The sequence below is a fragment of the Triticum aestivum genome, chromosome 7B (assembly GCF_018294505.1).
Source record: "Triticum aestivum cultivar Chinese Spring chromosome 7B, IWGSC CS RefSeq v2.1, whole genome shotgun sequence".
Lineage (NCBI taxonomy): Eukaryota > Viridiplantae > Streptophyta > Magnoliopsida > Poales > Poaceae > Triticum > Triticum aestivum.
The window spans coordinates 160,355,715-160,370,666 of record NC_057813.1 but is presented as its reverse complement, the minus strand read 5'-3'; positions in this window follow the sequence as shown (position 1 = coordinate 160,370,666).

Here is a 14,952-nt window from a genome sequence, read left to right as displayed (position 1 = left end):
AAACAGGGTCAACACACCAGATCTTGAGACGAACCGGACCAATTTTCTCACGAGAATCAGGGTCCACCTTAACAGGTTTACCAACCAGGACCCCAAAAGCCATTATGAACGAGACCGAACCCAACCCCACCGGAACATCATCGACCAGCACCCAAATCTGAGAAAGCGGGCCCACCGCCTTTGCACCACAAGTCACAGCCTTGACAGAAACCACCAACTGGTTGAAAGGGAGGGTGAAGCTAGTGCACGAGGAAATCATCCTTAAGTAATCCTTGGAGGGGAACACAACCGCAAACTCAGACCCAGAAAAGATGATGAATTTGCCAATCCCAATCGCCCTCATCCCAAATCCTGAAGCCTTCCAACAGGGTCTAAGGAGAAATCTTCTGCTCCAGAACCGAAACAATGGCAGCATTAGAGAGCGACCAGGCCACGACAACCACCGGGAGATCACTGTCCAGAGCAAAGAAAGAGCACCCAGGGAGGCCCATCCCAAAATGAACAAAGGCAGGGGGCTTGATCCTATTCTGGAAATCCACCGTCAGATGGACCTCAAAGCGATAGATCAGGCAGAACGGGGGATTGGGGCATCTGGATTGGAAATGACCCAACTGGTGGCAAGCAAAACAAGTGAGGGAGGCGGGAGGATTAGGAGTGTTTGGGAACGCAGTAATTTCAAAAAATTCCTACGATCACGCAAGATCTATCTAGGTGATGCATAGAAACAAGGGGGAGAGTGTGTCCACGTACCCTCATAGACCAAAAGCAGAAGCGTTAAGTAACGCGGTTGATGTAGTCGAACGTCTTGGTGATCCAATCGATCAAGTACCGAACGCACGGCACCTCCTCGATCTGCACACGTTTAGCTTGGCGACGTCCCTCGAACTCTAGATCCAGCTAAGGCCAAGGGAGAGTTCCGTCAGCATGATGACATGGTGACGGTGATGATGAAGTTACCGACGCATGGCTTCTCCTAAGAACTATGACGATACGACCGAGGTGGAAATCTGTGGAGGGGGGCACCACACACGGCTAAAAGATCAACTTGATCAACTTGTGTGTCTAGGGGGTGCCCCTCCCCCGTATATAAAGGAGGGAGGGAGGAGGAGGCCGGCCAAGGGTGGGGAGTCCTACTCCAAGTAGGAATCGCCCCCTTCCTATTCCCAAAGGAGAAGGGGGGAAGGAGGAGGAGGAGAGAAGGAAGGAGGGGGGCGTCGCCCCCTCCCCATGTCCAATTTAGACTAGGGCAAGGGGGGCGCACGCCACCTCCAGGCCGGCCCTCTCTCTTCTCCACTAAGGCCCATGAAGCCCAATATCTCCCCGGGGGGGGGGGTCCGGTAACCCTCAATACTCCGGTTTTATCCGAAACTTCTCCGGAACACTTCTGGTTTCCGAATATAGCCATCCAATTTATCAATCTTTATGTCTCGACCATTTCAAGACTCCTCGTCATGTTCGTGATCTCATCTGAAACTCCGAACAACCTTTGGTACATCATATCACATAAACTCATAATACCAATCGTCATCGAACGTTAAGCGTGCGGACCCTACGGGTTCAAGAACTATGTAGACATGAACGAGACACGACTCCGGTCAATAACCAATAGTGGAACCTGGATGCTCATATTGGTTCCTACATATTCTAGAAAATCTTTATCGGTCAAACCCCATAACAACATACATTGTTCCCTTTGTCATCGGTATGTTACTTGCCCGAGGTTCGATCTTCGGTATCATCATACCTAGTTCAATCTCGTTACCGACAAGTCTCTTTACTTGTTCCATAATAATTCATTCCGCAACTAAATCATTAGTCACAATGCTTGCAAGGCTTATAGTGATGAGTATTACCGAGAGGGCCCACAGATCTCTCCGAAACACAGAGTGACAAATCCTAATCTCGATCTATGCCAACCCAACAGACACCTTCGGAGACCCATGTAGAGAACCTTTATAATCACCCATTTACGTTGTGACGTTTGGTAGCACACAAAGTGTTCCTCCGGTATTCGGGAGTTGCATAATATAATTGTTTGAGCAACTTGTATAAGTCATGAAGAAAGCAGTAGCAATGATACTAAAATGATCATAATGCTAAGCTAATGGATGGGTCATGTCCATCACATCATTCTTCTAATTATGTGATCCCATTCATCAAATGACAACACATGTCTATGGTTAGGAAACATAACCATCTTTGATTAACGAGCTAGTCAAGTAGAGGCAGACTAGGGACAATATATTTTGTCCATGTATTCACACATGTACTAAGTTTTCGGTTAATACAATTCTAGCATGAATAATAAACATTTACCATGAAATAAGGAAATAAATAATAACTTTATTATTGCCTCTAGGGCATATTTCCTTCAGCCTCCCACTTGCACTAGAGTCGATAATCTAGATTACAAAGTAATGATTCTAACACCCATGGAGCTTTGGTGTTGATCATGTTTTTCTCGTGGAAGAGGCTTAGTCAACGGGTCTGCAACATTCAGATCCGTATGTATCTTGCAAATCTCTATGTCCGCCTTCGACACTTCATGACGGATGGAATTGAAGCATCTCTTGATGTGCTTGGTTCTTTTGTGAAATCTGGATTCCTTTGCCAAGGCAATTGCACCAGTATTGTCACAAAAGATTTTCATTGGACCTGATGCACTAGGTATGACACCTAGATTAGATATGAACTCCTTCATCCAAACTCCTTCATTTGATGCTTCCGAAGCAGCAATGTACTCCGCTTCACACATAGATCCCGCCACGACGCTTTGCTTGGAACTGCACCAACTGACAGCTCCTCCATTCAATAAAAATACGTATCCGGTTTGTGACTTAGGGTCATCTGGATCAGTGTCAAAGCTTGCATCGATGTAACCGTTTATGACGAGCTCTTTTTCACCTCCATAAATGAGAAACATATCCTTAGTCCTTTTCAGGCATTTCGGGATGTTCTTGACCATTGTCCAGTGCTCCACTCTGGGATTACTTTAGTACCTCCCTACTATGCTTATAGCAAGGCACACATCAGGTCTGGTACACAACATTGCATACATGATAGAACCTATGGCTGAAGCATAGGGAATGACTTTCATTTTCTCTCTATCTTCTGCAGTGGTCGGGCATTGAGTCTGACTCAACTTCACACCTTGTAACACATGCAAGAACCCTTTCTTTGATTGATCCATTTTGAACTTCTTCAAAACTTTATCAAGGTATGTGCTTTGTGAAAGTCCAATTAAGCGTCTTGATCTATCTCTATAGATCTTGATGCCCAAATATGTAAGCAGCTTCTCCGAGGTCTTTCATAGAAAAACTTTTATTCAGGTATCCCTTTACGCTATCCAGAAATTCTATATAATTTCCAATCAACAATATGTCATCCGCATAAAATATCAGAAATGCTACAGAGCTCCCACTCACTTTCTTGTAAATCCAGGCTTCTCCAAAAGTCTGTATAAAACCATATGCTTTGATCACACTATCAAAGCGTTTATTCCAACTCTGAGAGGCTTGCACTAGTCCATAAATGGATCGCTGGAGCTTGCACACTTTGTTAGCACCCTTTGGACCTATAAAACCTTCTGGTTGCATCATATACAACTCTTCTTCCAAAAATCCACTCAGGAATGCAGTTTTGACATCCATCTACCAAATTTCATAATCATAAAATGCGGCAATCGCTAACATGATTCGAACAGACTTAAGCATCGCTACGGGTGAGAAAGTCTCATCGTAGTCATCTTGAACTTGTCGAAAACCTTTCGCAACAAGTCGAGCTTTGTAGACAGTAACATTATCGTCTGCATTGGTCTTCTTCTTAAAGATCCATTTATTTTCTATGGATTGCCGATCATCAAGCAAGTCCACCAAAGTCCACACTTTGTTCTCATACATAGATCCCATCTCGAATTTCATGGCATCAAGCCATTTCGCGGAATCTGGGCTCATCATCGCTTCCTCATAGTTCGTAGGTTCATTGTGGTCTAGTAATATGACTTCCAGAACAGGATTACCGTACCACTCTGGTGCAGACCGTACTCTGGAAGACCTATGAGGTTCGGTAGTAACTTGATCTGAAGTTTCATGATCATCATCATTAACTTCCTAACTAATTGGTGTAGGAATCACTCGAACTGATTTCTGTGATGAACTACTTTCCAATAAGGGAGAAGGTACAATTACCTCATCAAGTTCTGCTTTCCTCCCACTCAGTTCTTTCGATAGAAACTCCTTCACCAGAAAGGATCCATTCTTAGCAACAAAGATTTTGCCTTCGGATCTGTGATAGAAGGTGTACCCATCAATTTCCTTTGGGTATCCTGTGAAGACACACTTCTCCGATTTCGGTTCGAGCTTATCAGGTTGAAGCTTTTTCACATAAGCATCGCAGCCCCAAACTTTAAGAAACGACAACTTTGGTTTCTTGCCAAACCATAGTTCATAAGGTGTCATCTCAACGGATTTTGATGGTGCCATATTTAAAGTGAATGCAGCCGTCTCTAAAGCATAACCCCAAAACAATAGCGGTAAATTAGTAAGAAACATCATAGATCGCACCATATCCAATAAAGTACGATTACAACATTCGGACACACCATTTCGCTGTGGTGTTCCAGGTGGCATTAATTGTGAAACTATCCCATGTTGTTTCAAATGAAGACCAAACTCGTAACTCAAATATTCTCCTCCACGATCAGATCGTAGAAACTTTATTTTCTTGTTATGATGATTTTCCACTTCACTCTGAAATTCTTTGAACTTTTCAAATGTTTTAGACTTATTTTTCATTAAGTAGATATAACAATATCTGCTCAAATCATCTGTGAAGGTAAGAAAATAATGATACCCACCACGAGCCTCAATACTCATTGGACCGCATACATCGGTATGTATTATTTCCAACAAGTCAGTAGCTTGTTCCATTGTTCCGGAGAACGGAGTTTTAGTCATCTTGCCCATGAGGCACGGTTCGCAAGCACCAAGTGATTCATAATCAAGTGATTCCAAAAGTCCATCATCATGGAGTTTCTTCATGTGCTATACACCGATATGACCCAAACGGCAGTGCCACAAATAAGTTGCACTGTCATTATCAACTTTCCATCTTTTGGCTTCAATATTATGAATATGTGTATCATCACTACCGAGATTCAACAAAAATAGACCACTCATCAAGGGCGCATGACCATAAAAGATATTACTCATATAAATAGAACAACCATTATTCTCTAATTTAAATGAATAACCGTCTCGCATCAAACAACATCCAGATATAATGTTCATGCTCAAAGTTGGCACCAAATAACAATTATTCAGGTCTAAAACTAATCCCGATGGTAGATGTAGAAGTAGCATCGACGACGATCACATCGACCTTGGAACCATTTCCCACGCGAGTCGTCACCTCGTCCTTAGCCAATCTTCATTGTAGCCCCTGTTTCGAGTTGCAAATATGAGCAACAGAACCAGTACCAAATACCCATGCACTACTACGAGCATTAGTAAGGGCACATCAGTAACCTTTCACTTTGCCATCCTTCTTATCCACCAAATACTTGGGGCAGTTCCGCTTCCAGTGACCAGTCCCTTTGCAGTAAAAGCACTCAGTTTCAGGCTTAGGTCCAGACATGGGTTTCTTCCCTTGAGCAGCAACCTTTTTGTCGTTCTTCTTGAAGTTCCCCTTCTTACCTTTGCCATTTTTCTTGAAACTAGTGGTCTTATTGACCATCAACACTTGATGCTCCTTCTTCATTTCTACCTCTGCAGCTTTTAGCATCGCGAAGAGCTCGGGAATAGTCTTCTTCATCCCTTGCATATTATAGTTCATAACGAAGCTTTTGTAGCTTGGTGGTAGTGATTGAAGAACTCTGTCAATGACACTATCATCAGGAAGATTAACTCCAAGTTGAGTCAAGCGGTTGTGGTACCCAGGCATTCTGAGTATGTGTTCACTGACAGAACTATTCTCCTCCATTTTGGAGCTGGAGAACTTATTGGAGACTTCATATCTCTCAATCCGGGCATTTGCTTGAAATATTAACCTCAACTCCTAGAACATCTCATATGCTCCATCACGTTCAAAACATTGTTGAAGTCCCGGTTCTAAGCCATAAAGCATGGCACACTGAACTATCGAGTAGTCACCAACACGCGTCTACCGGGCATTCACAATGTCTGCAGTTGCGGGCGCGGGTGGTACACCTAACAGTGCTTCCAAGACGTAATTCTTCTGTGCAGCAATGAGGATAATGCTCAAGTTACGGACCCAGTCCGTGTAGTTGCTGCCATCATCTTTCAACTTAGCTTTCTCTAGGAACGCATTAAAATTCAAAGTAACGGTAGCACGGGCCATTGATCTACAACCACATAGACATGCAAAATACTATCATGTACTAAGTTCATGATAAATTCAAGTTCGATTAATCATATTACTTAAGAACTCCCACTTAGATAGACATCCCTCTAATCATCTAAGTGATCACGTGATCCAAATCAACTAAACCATGTCCGATCATCACGTGAAATGGAGTAGTTTTCAATGGTGAACATCACTATGTTAATCATATCTACTATATGATTCACGCTCGACCTTTCGGTCTCAATGTTCCGAGGCCATATCTGCATATGCTAGGCTCGTCAAGTTTAACCCGAGTATTCTGCGTGTGCAAAACTGGCTTGCACCCGTTGTATGTGAACGTAGAGCTTATCACACCCGATCATCACGTGGTGTCTCGGCACAACAAACTGTAGCAACGGTGCATACTCAGGGAGAACACTTCACTACAAAAAAAAGACACATCTGTGACATTTTGGGCCGAACGAAAAAATTTCCTGTCATACTTATGACACTTCTATGACGATAACTGTGACAAAACCCGATATCATCATAGATGTGGTGGGCTCCTACTTCTATGACAAAAACTCATGACAGAAAATGGGATTTTCATCCTGGGCATGTCGGAGACACAGCTGCATGACATTCTTTGGGCCGTCCATGACGGAAAAAACCGTGGTAGAAGTGAGGGCGAGGAAAACTTCAGAGAGTTCTCGGTTATGGTGGGTGGTCGGGGGCCGAGCGATGCGCGTGTCTCTCGTACACGTACGTGTGTGTGTGCGAGGTGTTGGGCTCTAACTGAACCCGAGCGAGGCATTGGGCTCTAAATGAACCCGAGCGATTGCACTAGCTACGCTACTGAACCCGAGTGATAGCTTCACTACTGCTGCTAACTGAAGCCGATCGAACCCTGCTGCCTCCTTCCCTTGATGAATAGTGAGCGTTGCTGAGGGGTTTGGATGAACAGTCCCCGGTGGGGGTGGATGAACAGGACCCCATGGTGTTGCCTCTGGATGAACAGGACCTCGATTGATCAAGCCGGTTGGGGCTGGATGAACAGGACCCCGTGGAAGGCTGGATGAACAGGACGACCCCGTGGAGGGGTGGATGAACAGGAGCCCGTGGAGGGGTGGTTGAATAGAAGCCCATGGAGAGGGCTGGTTGAACAGTAGCCGGTGGAGTAGCGTGCGGTGGGGGCTTGATGAACAGTCACAGGTGGAGGCTGGAGGAGGTCGACGGTGGATGAACAGTAGCCCGTGGAGGCTGGAGGAGGTCGATGGTGGAGATGAACAGTATCCCGTGGAGTCTCGTTTTGCGGTACGCCACACCCCTCCCGATGAACAGGCCCCCGTTTCTACGTAGTGCTCCAACACAAGACCGTTTCCTCCATTTTGCAGTATGCCACACCCCTCCCGATCAACAGGACCCCGTTTCGACCGTAGGAGGTCCAACACAAGTCAGTTTCCTCCGTTTTGCGGTACACCAGACCCCTCCCGATGAACAGGATCCCGTTTCGAATGTGGCCGGTCAAACACAAGGCCGTTTCCTCAGTTCTGCGGTACGCCAGGCCTCATTTCCATCGACTGTTCTGTCCAAGCCCTCCCAATGAATACGGCGACGCATTCCGTTCCGACCCAGCTGGTTGGCTCCCCATGAACACGACGATGACGTTGTTTCTCTGTTCCGACCCAGCCATGCGCACGAGCCCTGGCCGTACATATGCGCGAGTAGGTGTTCAAGACCCCGCCCGTATGTGCGTACATGGCCGTATTTAATTTCTTGCACCCTAGCCGTTGTGCGTACGTGTACATGCTACGTGTGCGCCTCTACTACGACACGTGCGTGCCTCTACATCGACCACTATGTACGTGCTCGTTCACGACTAGAATGATAATGCTACGTACGCTTCGACCAGGTGGGTCCCGGCTGTCAGGCACTCCCTAGCGTGTGAAGATGTAGCTGGTGGGTCCCAACAGTTAGGGGGCGAATCTTTTTTTTGCCCGGACGCACTTCCTTGCGTGCGAAGATGTAGCTGGTGGGTCCCAGCAGTCAGGGGGCGAATCATTTTTTCCCCATAATATGGACGCACTTCCTTGCATGCGAAGATGTAGCTGGTAGGTCCCAGCAGTCAGGGGAAAGGTTTTTTTCACGAAAGGGTCCCGTCCGGTGGGTCCCTGCTGTCAGGTGGAGGAATCATTATTTTCCACGTAATAAGGAGGCACTTCCTTGCTGCGGCCGTCGACCCAGCTGTCAGCCTCTCCACGTACAGTCCACGTCCAATGGAAGTGTCACATCCCTAGCTTCTGATGCTGCCTAGTGTTTGCATCATGTTTAAATTTTTGAACTTGAACTGGGGAAATTTGGAAGCCTCAAAACTCTAAATAATAGAAGGGCAAAAACCCTAAAATCTCATTCATTGTTCCAAAATGCTCTTCTTAAATGTTTGATAATTTTTGGCAAGGGTTCTGGTCCCAACCAAAATAATGAACATTTTAAAAGGATTTATTTTGGGACTTTGAATTTAAATCATTAGCTATTTGAATTTGAATTATATTCATATAATTAGAATATAATTTCAAATACCCCCGAAATATTTTATGAGCTTTTGGAAAAGTCCATTTAGCAAAATAAAAATATTCAGAGAAGTTTTTGGCATTGTTTGAATTATTTTAAATTCAAAACAGTGGCAAAAGAATTAAATAAAAGAAAACAGAACAGAAATATATAAAAAAAGAGCAGAAGACCTACCTGGCGCCTACCTGTGCGGCCTGCTGCAGAAGCCGGCCCAGCCCATCTCCACTCCCCCCCCCCTGTCGTCTTCCTCGCGCCAGTAGGCAGCGCGCGTGGCCGACGCACGCCGGCACGCGCTCGGCCACCTCCTGCCTCCCTGCTTGCCTCCGCTACTCCCTGGAGACGCCACGCGGCCCCCTCAACCCTCTCTCACTCTCCCGTGTCTCTCCCTCCGTCCCTATCCCCCTCTGCTCCCTCTCCCTCCCGCGACCGAGCGGAGCTCGTCGCCGCCGACGCCGTTACCGCGGCCACAGCCATCCCGAAGCCTCTCCGACACGCCCTCGAGCTCCGCCTCGACCCCCTCTTCCTCCCCACCGAACCAAGCCCCTCGGGAAGCTCTGCATCGCCTCCACACCATCGTCTTCGTCCTCGACCGCCGCCGATGGTCGCCGTCGATTCGTCGCTGTCCGAGCTTCCCCGAACACGCCGAGGCCACCACTGCACTCCACGTGAGCTCCTGATCATCCTCCCCCTCTCCGTTTTCTCTCTAGCATGCCATAGCCGCAGCGCCTCTCTCCCCCGACAGCACGCCGCCGCACGAGCTCATCGCCGACGAGGCTCCGGTGGCCATTTGGTCCCGTGCGTGCCTCCGTTGGGTTCGTGAGCTCTCGTAGAACGCGTAGGTGCTAACCATAGATCCTCCCGTGCACGGTGTCGTCGTTTCCATCGGCGCCCGAACTCTGGCCGCCGCCACAACCTCGCCTCCGGCGAACTCCGTCCACCCCGCACCCTTCCGTTGGTTCCCCTGGATGCGCGCGGCCACGGGCTATCCTCTGGTGCCCCTGGCGCGTCGATCCGTCGACTCTGGCGAGTTCCGAGCGAACTCCGCCGCGATTCGAGGTCACCGCCGGCGAGACTCCGGCGAGATGACGTGGCCCGTCATTAGCAGCTAACAGCCCCACTAACCAACCTCCTAACTCACTGACACCTGGGCCCCACGCCCTAACTAACCCAGGTTTTATCTGTGTTTAGATTAAACTAACCCCCACGGGCCCACAGGTCAGTTTGACCTGGCCACGTCACATGTTGACCGACCCCACACGTCAGTATTGACTTGCTGACGTGTCTGTTGACCCGACCCCACCTGTCATTGACACTAACCAGCCCCAGTCACTGACCAGTGGACCCCACTGGTCAGGTTTGACCTGGACCCGTCTGTTGACCTGCTGAGGTCAGCATGACCTAATGCTGACGCAATAAATCATTTTCTGGATTTATTATTATTCAGGAAATTCCAGAAAATAGCTAAAACTTCAATAAATCATAGAAATTCAACCGTAACTCAGAATGAAATAATTTATATATGAAAAATGATCAGAAAAATCCAATCTATCCATCTGTACCATTTTAATGCATGTTTGAACAATGTTTGTCCTCTGTTTTGGGCAAAACAAATAAAGGTCATTTAAATAACCATATATGGAGTTGGAATTTGAATCATGTATTCAAACCAACTTCATTTAAATCATAGCGAGGTGCATTAGCCCAAAACACATTCATATTGCCATGTCATAGCATGCATCATATTGTGCATTGCATTGATCATGTTTCTTCTGTGTTTGCCGGTGTTGTTCCCCCTCGATAGACGTTGTACCGACGATGTGATCGTTGACACTGATGAAGACTCAATGTTATCTTCAGAAGTGCCAGGCAAGCAAAACCCCCTTGTTCATCCCGATACAATCCTACTCTCTCGCCCCTGCTCTCTTTTACTGCATTAGGACAACAACAACATATTTGTTACTTGCTGCGGTAGCTGAACCCCTTATCCTCTGCATGAGCTGTCATCGCCACAGTAAATAGATGAAACCCACTAGTATGAGTAGGAGTTGTTTGAGCCCTGTTGTGCCTACTCATTCATGCTGTTTGTCATGCCTGCTACTGCTTAGAGTTGAGTCAGGTCTGATTCATCGGGGATGAATCAGAGGCGTGTGAACATGTCCTACTGTGTATGAGCTAAGTGTGTGAACACGATTTGGTAAAGGTAGCGGTGAGAGGCCATGTAGGAGTACATGGTGGGTTGTCTCATTGCAGCCGTCCTCAGGAACTGAGTTCTGTGTTTGTGATCCATGACCAGTTACTACCACACATTGGGTTCCGGTAACTCGACCCCTCTCGACTTATTAATCAACATGATCTCTGTCCAGGAGTTGCAACTAGTTTCTGGTGTTTGTAGGTAGTGTTAGTAGTCTACCAAGTGGCACCCGGTACAGGTGGGCTTGGGACAGACTAGGCACAGTGGCCCGGTGTACCAAGTGGCACCCGGATGGTGGGCTTGGGAACCCTGCTCACATCGTTTGGGGCCGTGAGCGACACCCCGGCCGGATCTCCTTGCGGATGGAACCCGAATAGGCGATAAACCTGGACTAGAGACTTGTTCGGTTAGTCAGGTCGTGGCCGACTCCCTCGCCCGGCTTCCGCTTGAAGGTTGCCGAGGTACATGACGTGTACAGGGCGATAAGTGGCGAGAGCGTGTGTGAAGAAGTACACCCCTCCAGGGTTATCATTATCTATTCGAATAGCCGGATTCCTCGGATATGCAAACTTGGACCCCTTGTACAGTTCATAGACAAGTGAAAGTGGATACTCTAAAATACGCAAGATAAGCGTGAGTACTATGGATAGCGTTCTCGTAGGGAGACGGGAGCGGATCCATAGTGGTGTATTGATATGGTGAATATGTGGACTTGAGTGCGCCACCTCAAAAGAGTTACTTGCAGTCGTAGTTCAGGATAGCCACCGAGTCAAAGCTGGCTTGCTGCAATTAAACCCCACCATCCCCTTTGTTGATAATGATGCATATGTAGTTAGTTCTGATGTAAGTCTTGCTGGGTACATTTGTACTCACGTTTGCCTATTTTACGTTTTTGTAGAGAGACTTCAGTCTCACTAGTAGTTCCGCTTGGACTTCGACGTTTAGCTTGTTACCTCAGCTACGATCTTGTGCCCTCGGCAGGATCTGGTAAATAGTCAGGCTTCTTAGCCTTTTTCATTTATAGATGTCTGTACTCAGACATGTTAAGCTTCCGCTTGTGCTTTGACTTGTATGCTCTGAGTGTTGGGTCATGAGACCCATGTTTGTAATATCTCGCTCCTCGGAGCCTATTGTTTAAATACTTGAGTTGTAGAGTCATGTTGTGATGCCATGTTGTATTTGCACATATAGAGCATATTGTGTGTATGTTATTGAAATGCTTGGTATGTGTGGGATCTGACTATCTAGTTGTTTATCTTTAGTAGCCTCTCTTACCGGGAAATGTCTCCTAGTGTTTCCACTGAGCCATGGTAGCTTGCTACTGCTCCGGAACACTTAGGCTGGCCGGCATGTGTCCTTCTTCGTTCCTGTGTCTGTCCCTTCGGGGAAATGTCACGTGATGAATACCGGAGCCCTGTTAGCCCGCTACAGCCCGGTTCACTGGAGTCCTGCTAGCCCAGTGCTACAGCCTGAATTCACTCGCTGATGACCGACACGTTCGATGCTGGGTCATGGATGCCTGTCCCTGTAAGTTAGTGCCACTTTGGGTTCACGACTAGCCATGTCAGCCCGGGTTCTTTGTCATATGGATGCTAGCGACACTATCATATACGTGAGCCAAAAGGCGCAAACGGTCCTGGGCCAGGTAAGGTGGCACCCGTGGGAATACCGTGCGTGAGGCCGCAAAGTGATATGAGGTGTTACATGCTAGATCGATGTGGCATTGAGTCGGGGTCCTGACAGCTTTGGTATCAGAGCTTGACTGCCTGTAGGATTACCAAGCCAAACTGGTCGAAGTTGAGTATAGAAATTCTTTAGTTATATAAGGGAATTGATTGTGGGATGGAACGTAAGGCTCTTTTTACTTCTTATACCTTATGCCCTTCTGATCTGAGTCATCTTATCTTTCCTACGGGGTTAAGGAACTAGGCTTTTTCTTCTTTCTATCAGGATCACGTGTTACTAATTCGTAGACTTATAAGATTGTTGGATTCAAGCCTCAGTCCAGTTCCTACTACTTCGGTATGTCTCTGATGATCTCGAAACCTTGATATTGTGCTTCTGAGTGGTTATGCCACCATTTTTGTGAATGTCTCAAATCTTTTTTGAGCATTTACAGCCGTTATGCTGTCCGAGTCATCCCAGGTTTCTAAATAGTCTGATGCATTTGCAAAATTCTTTCCCCCTGGTTTCGATGTTCCTTTATGCCAGCTCAATCACACTAATTGTTGAGTTGAGGTATTCTATTGCCTTGACATTTATGTTGGAGTTATTATTATGACCCTAGGTGTCTCAGGGGATCATCTAGTGGTCTAGCCATGATTTGTGTCCTAGTGTGATGATTCTGGCCTTATTCTCGAAAGCATTCCGTGATGCTACTTAGTAGTAGGTATTCTACCCCTGGGTTTTGAACCCGAGATTCACTCTACTTACTTCATGTTGATAGTGTTTGCTAGTTCCTTTAGGATATTAGTAACCTTTGCGATAGTCCTTGAAGTCTATGGTATCTTCTTCTTCCAAATACCATGAACTATTTATGGCAGAAGTTCCTCGTTGAACTGAAATATCACAACAGGAGTGCTCTCGATGGGTTCTCCATTCTATATTGTGGCTCTGCCAGTTCTACCTTTCTGCATGGGTTATCCGGAAGAAATATGTTGAATTTCGTTCGACATGCTAAACCATGCATCCACAACTCAGAAAATCATATGTTCCTTTGAGTTGTCCCTCTTTAGTTGTCTTCTGACCCTCGTCTATCAATTGATAGTCAAGATTATGTGTGCATTCATTCATCGATGCCTATTACTCTTGTGGTCCGTCAAGCCATTCTATTCCGGAATGACTAGGAGAAACAAGCTCCAGTACCTCATCCATATCTAGGATTGGGTCAAAGCAATTGTGCTCCGTAGATCAAAATGCCAACCAGCTTTTGATTCTGTTCTACCCTGAAGTATTACCGTCTTTATGTCAGGATTTTCATGAGAATGGCACCGGCTCTTGTGAATTCTTGATGTAGTGATACTTCTCGCCATCATTATTCATCCCTCGGTTCCGTGTTGTCGCAACCGGAATGCCGACAAGTGAATCGTGATGTGTGAAATCTATAATCCTAGCAACCCCGTTGCTTGGTGGTTAAAGGACAATATTTTCATTCTTAGCATGTTGGTTTTTGAATCACCATTCTAAGATAGATTGTGCTACCTAGTCCTTATTTCTGGTGCACTCTTCGATCAATGAGTTAGGATTATCCAATCCCTTGCTTATTTCACCATATCGTCTTGCCCTGAAAAGCAAGATTGTTCTCGAGCTTAGTAACATACCGGTGGTTCGTGATTTTCTGTATATCTTCTCGGAAGTATTACTAGGTTGTCACATGACCGCTATGTTGAGTTCGTGATCAAGTTGGTTTATTCCTGTAAACCACCTTTTCTCCAAGAATTCGTGTTGGATACCTCTGAGCTAGTTGGTTAAGCTAAACGACAACTTGGAGAGTTGGAAGATAAAAGCTTACCTAACTTAGTTCATTTCAAAGGGATATCCTGGTATTGGTGTGTTTTCAAGAAAGATGATATCTTCATTGATTGATCCTCGTGATCAATTGCTGGATCGATTATCTTATCCAATCTTTGATTTGAGTATGAGCTATCGTCAAATCAAATCAGAACCAACGATATTCGTAATGTTGTCTTACTCGTGGTTTTCCTCGAGCATACACCATTATATTCTTTGGTCTGACCAATGCTATCACCGTGTTCACTTAACTATGGAAATCCTTTTATATGGAAACCTGGATGAATTGTTGTTGAGTCCATTGACAACATCCTTATCTCCTCCATGATTTTGTTGAA